The 6,000-nt window shown below is 42.2% G+C and overlaps 1 protein-coding gene across 1 annotated transcript in view; it reads right to left on the reverse strand.

The window, feature by feature from the left end:
• BRINP2 (BMP/retinoic acid inducible neural specific 2) overlaps nt 1-1,094 on the reverse strand; it is a 94,690-nt gene extending 93,596 nt beyond the window's left edge. Inside the window, exon 1 of the mRNA XM_036442671.2 lies at nt 332-1,094. The gene's annotated coding sequence lies outside the window, so the exon portion shown is untranslated. The remainder of the gene's footprint in view (nt 1-331) is intronic.
• Between the last annotated feature and the right edge of the window lie 4,906 nt (nt 1,095-6,000).

Raw genomic sequence — 6,000 nt, forward strand, 5'->3', positions numbered from 1 at the left:
CGTTGAATTTTCTGAAGCTAATGGGAGTTGCAACTTTGAGGACTTAGCCCAGGCAAAAGCAATATAGGTCAGGCAGAGTGCCCAAGCAGGGCGTCAGTCATGCACACCAGGAAGCAGTAACAGGGCCATCTCTAGCTAAACCCCAAATTGCATTGCTCAGCTCCACCAGACAGAAACTACCAGATGGGATCATTCCCTCTGCCCGCAACTGCCAGGCAACAAGGCATGAGGGCTGTGAGGGGGTAAATGATCCCCTTACCAACCAAAGAACATGACAGAAAGGGCAAGGAAAAGGGAACAGAGGAAAACCATCCAAACCCTGCACTGTTACCTTGAATCCTTGCAAGAGCCCTCCTGGCTGTATCAGCTGCTCCCCAAATGTCCACCGACTGGGAGGAGACTCCTAAAAGATTCCAGGTTTTTGTGCAACATCTCCAGTGGCAGCTTTCCAAAGTTTCTACTTCATGATTTCTTGTGGCTTTCTCATTTGGGGAAACCCGAATGCCTCTCCTTCAGCATGAGAGAGGGAAAGGAAGTCTTTTTTCAAATTCTCTTGCTCTGGGCTTTGCCTCAGCCGCTGCCTCCGCTAGACCATTTGCAGGCTGCCTTCCGCTAAGCAGCCTGGATCCCCGGCACCCAAAGCAGGTTGGGAGTGGATTTCAGCGCACTCGGGTGGGAGAGGGAAGGAAAGTGCAACACCAAACCTGGGGAGTCCCCTGTCCGTCCACCGAAGAGGAACCCAAGATCTCGCCTTCCTTGCAACTCTAAAGGGATTCACCCTATTGCTCTCTTCCCGAAATCACTGCCTGGCACATGGGCAAAGCCCTTTCCGCCGGCTTCAGCGCTCGCTCTGCTGCCCGCAGACCTGTCCCTGAGCTCGCACCGCACGGCAGGTGCCCAAACCCGGGCCAGTGCGAACGGGATGCTCCGGCGCTGTGGAGGCGCTGCCTCAGCCTCCGCCAGCAGCTTCTGAGGCGGGCGTATTCCAGTCCGGGCTGCAGCAGGGAGCCCTGCCTCTGACTCCCGCTCCGCACCTAAGCTGTGTCACCTGCAGACTCAGACACCAGATGAGTGTCTTAAGATAACAATGCTGCCTGGCCTGCCTCTCTCTCTTTCTTATGCACGTAGGTTGGCAGCCAATGGGACACACCGCCATCGTCCCCACGGGTGCCCATTGGCTGGCGGCTTGGCAGGGGGTGGGATCGGAGCCTCCCCGCTATCTCCTTTGGTCCGCGCCAAGCCGGGCACCAGCTCTGTTAACCCTCCCGGCCTCGCCGCAGGGACTTTTTTGGTGTGGAGAGGGAGGGCTTGGCTGGGAGTTGGAGAGTCTAACCAGGCTGAGGAACAGGGAGAAGCTTGGGAGCTAATTAGGTTTTCTTCTCATCTTCCCGAGTTACAATAATCATTTATCCCAGACCATTTTGTTTGCTTAACTAGAATTCTCAGAGATAGGGACCCATTTGAGTCATTCTCCTTCTAATTTGAGGTTTTATTCTGTTGTTTGTGTATTTTAGCCTCTTGGTCCTGAATTAGTTAGAAATGTCTCCCCAAGTGAGAAATACTTAGGTTTCTCCTCCCCCGCCCCCCAATGTCTCAGAGAGAGAGAGGGAGCGGGGGAGAGAGGAGGGAGGGAGGGAGGGAGGGAGGGAGGGAGGGAGGAGGGAGGGAGGGAGGGAGGGAGGGAGGAGAGAGAGAGAGAGAGAGAGAGAGAGAGAGAGAGAGAGAGAGAGAGAGATATCCAGGGAGAGCAGAAAGATAGGAGACACAGAAAAGCAGAGAGAGAGATTTAGACTTTGAACAGCTACTTAATAAATCTAGAAACATTCTGCCCCCAAACCAGGATTGTGAAGAACTTCTTGGGCGAAATGAAGGGGGGTGGGGTGGGGGATGCCCTGCTCCCAAAAGAGGGAATTGTTCTGCCTGCACTGTTTTCCTTCTGTGTGTCTCCTTTCACATCAGTGAGTGTAAGGAAGAGGAATGTGAACTTCCACTTGGTTTTTAAAGGGAGACCAGAGATTCAGAACAGGACCAGCCTTGTTTCTGTGAAGCAGGTGGTGTAGCTGAGCCTATGAATTGAGGGTAGGGGAGGGGAGAGAGAGAGAGAGAGCAAGAAGGAGAAAAGGAAAGAGAGAGAGAGGAGAGAGAATATTAACTCTGAACCAAAGAGTGTGAAATATATCCCTGATATCCTAATGAGGAAACAAAACTGAATTATGTCCAGCTCACTAGCATATTACACTAAATATTGGCAAGAAAAGGGATACTAATATTTGAAGAAAACTGCAGTTTAACAGAAGAGCTCAAGTTGGAGCTGGCAAAAGAATTTGGGGGTTTCACAGTAAATCATTGTGGTGGGAGAAATATAGAGAGAATACACAGGGAGGGAGAAAAGTGTTTTGTTTTAGTTCCTTGAATGAAGAGCATCAGCAAAGATTATTTTATTTTTAAAAAACTTGGAAAATAAAGGAATGCAGAGGCTTAATGGTTGTTAAAGTAATATAAATCAGTTTTTAGCCTGAAAGAATCAAGTGACCGTATGTTCTGAATGAATGGGGGAAATTAGAAATATTCCAAAAATACACAGCCTTAGTCCCAATGATCCATCACTTTCACCTTTATTCTCCACTGTGCATCTTATACAGGTTTGAGTGTCCTTCTCCATCCTGTAGGTATTTGTTTGCCTAACCTACAAAATGTGTCAGACAGAGGTGGTCCTAGAGGGCCCTGGGCTCTTGTACTGGATAAAATATCCAAGTGAACCAGTGAAAGGCTACATCTGTTGCTGTCCAACTGCTGAATTATTTACTCCTGTGCTTCTTGGAGACAGAGAGCCCCTGAACTTGTCCCAGGAGCTAAGACATTATGTGCGGAAACTCTCATAAAATTGGAGAAGGGGGTGATTAAAGGGGAAGAGTAGTTGAACAAGTTGTTGTCAATTTCAATGGAAAGACAGTTACATTTTCCAAGACCTCTAAGGAAGGAGGAGAGGAGGTGAAATTGGGAGATTAGAAAACAACTTGGGGAAAAAAAGTTATTTGTACTTTCTTCTCCTATGGAGTCCTAAGTCCTCTCAAAAAATCTAATATTATATTCCACATGTGTATAGTTTGATGATATTTTGCCTATACATGTATCCATTGGAATACTACCCACATAATTTCTGGCACTCAAAAAAGTTTGTCCTTTCTTAATCAATTCCTCTCTCTCCAAGTGATAACCACTATTCTGATTTCCACCTTCAAATAATAATGTTATCTCTCCTTGAATTTCATAAATTTTAAATCTTGGACTATATACTTTTATGGCCTGATTTCTTTCATTTATCATTATGTCCATGAGACTCATCCATGTAATTACATGTTTATTTTTTATTGTTGTGCTATATTTTGTTACAGGACTAAAATGACATGAATTTATTTCCAATCGATGCATATTTGGATTGTTTACATTTTCTGTCTAGTGAGCAAACCTGCTAAAATGTTCCTGTACATGTCTTTTGGTAGACATATGCAATCATTTATCTAGCATATATAGCTAAGAGTGTAAATCATGTAATTTGCTTTTGGCTACTAAAAGGAAACAAACTCTCACAAAGAAGATTCTGAAGCCTACATTCTTTTTGAAGTAATTGAATAAGAGGATAATGGTAAAAGCTATCATGTTGAGCACCAATTAAATGCCTCAACTGTGTCAGATCATATATATATTTCTCACATCTATTCTAAAAAGTTGTATCATTATTTATATTTTGCTAATAAGAATATCGAACACATTGTCTCAGGAAATGCCCCTTGGCACCTAAGTTTTTTTGTTTTGTTTTGTTTTTGTTTGTGCATTAAGTCTTCCATGAGAGGAGTTACAAGAAGAATCTGGGTTTTGATCTGCACATATGGGAAGAAGATCTAGGAAGCATAGAGTGGTGCATTCCAGATAGACAAAATGCATGCGGAGAGCGAAAGTGGGCTTTAATTTAATTGGGGTGTGTATGTGTGTTGTTGTGGGGAGGAGGGAAGGATAGTGTAGTAAGCAATAAACCTAAGAGATGCTGAAACCGGTTTGGCTCAGTGGATAGAGCATCGGCCTGCACACTGAAATGTCCCAGGTTTGATTCCGGTCAAGGGCATGTAACATTGGTTGCGGGCACATCCCCGATAGGGGGTGTGCAGGAGGCAGCTGATCGGTGATTCTCTCTCATTGATGTTTCTAACTCTCTTTCCCTCTCTCTTCCTCTCTGTAAAAAAAAAAAAAAAAAAATCAATAAAAATATATTAAAAAAAATAAAATAAACCTAAGAGAATAAATAGTATGAGACTTGGAAGAGTTTTTAAATTTCTAAACCATGCTTGAACTTAATCCCATAGGGGGAAAAAACTTTAGAATGATATGATGAAAGCAAGATTTCAAGAAGATAACCTGGCAGCTGTGTGAAGAATAGGTTAATAGCAGGGGAAGCATTTGGAAGCTATTATGAGTCAAGGAGCAAGGCCACTGATACTTGAATATAGGAAGATGGATCTCAGGAGAAAAGTCAGGATTGGGGATAACAGAACCTGAACTTGATATTTTAGAGTGTCTTGTGAATATAAACACTTGCACTTAAAGTATCTCTAGCATATGTAATGGGCAGAGATCACTGACCCCATTTTATTGATGAGGACCTTGAAGATAAGATTGATCCAGGCTCACCTATAAATAAGCAAATTGTAGAGTTGAACTTGAATCCAGGTCTGTGGTTTCACTACAGTGTGTTTGCTATATACAAAGGTAATACTTGAGAAGCATACAAACTCCTAGTCCCATTTAAACTTGAGACATTACACTGTTCAGATGGGCTGGTTTCTGTGGACTTTCAAATCTCCCCCATCTCTAGGTATTTAATTCTCTAAACAGAAGCCATGTGACATTGTATCCAAGTTTACAGGAATCCAGTAATCAGGCAAAATACTACCTCTTTTTATTTGTACAGTTTCCTTGCTCAGTCATTCCATATAGAAAGGAGGTGTACAAAGGCCTAGACACCAAATTCCAACTACATATACATTTTAAAATGGCCATGTACTATTTTTCTTATTAATGTCAATAAGCATGTAAAAATAACTATAGATAAGCATAGAATACTAAATATTAATTTATTAGAAAATCCCCCCCCCCAATATCTGTCCATGCCTAGCCTAATGCCCAGCATATGATAGGTTTGCATGTTTGCATGTTTACTGAATGAGGTATGATGACCCACAGAACGCAGTGATAATTCTTGGGTGCTCTACCACAACCACATAGTGGCAAGAGCACTAAGGGAAGAAATATGTGTTATCTCTACCCCTTCTTAGCAGATTGATCTTGGGTAGATGACCCAATTATTTCACTGGCCTAATTTTCCTCATGTATTAAACAAAAGACTGGATTAATAGATGATCTGGTAGTTTCACAATATTTCTCACATTCTAGGAACAAGTGTGTTTTCCTGGCATTTACCCTAATTTTTCAATGATAAATCTTATATAACTAGGTTTGATATAACTTTTTATGCTAGTGAGAGGAGGGAAAATGTATTATGGAGTCTTTCTCTACCTCACTACTTCCTTGGGGAGCAATGAAGATGAGGAAGAGTTTTAGAAATGTCATTAGCTGATATATCTGCTTTGCAGGATTTTGCAATGCTACATGGTAATATAGTTCCCAGATACATCAGATTCAGATTTGCAATAAAGTTTTTCTTTTTTATGGTAATCATCGTTCATTTTCTCTATCCCCATCCATCAATTAGAGTAACTTTGTTAAATATATGGCAAAGCTTTTTTTTTTTTTTAAGGACATGCATTCACATATGCTAATAAATTGATACCAGGAAGGATAAGAATGAAATTGTTTCTAAAATAGGGGTCTTCTTTGAAGAGTGTGGTCCAATAAATTCATAAGGAGAAAGAATTACCTATAATAGCCTTATATCACTAGTAGTATTTAAGTCAGCATTGAATCAAGATGGTGGAGGGGTATACC

This window comes from Pipistrellus kuhlii, unplaced genomic scaffold (assembly GCF_014108245.1).
Source record: "Pipistrellus kuhlii isolate mPipKuh1 unplaced genomic scaffold, mPipKuh1.p scaffold_m20_p_18, whole genome shotgun sequence".
In the NCBI taxonomy this organism is placed as follows: Eukaryota; Metazoa; Chordata; class Mammalia; order Chiroptera; family Vespertilionidae; genus Pipistrellus; species Pipistrellus kuhlii.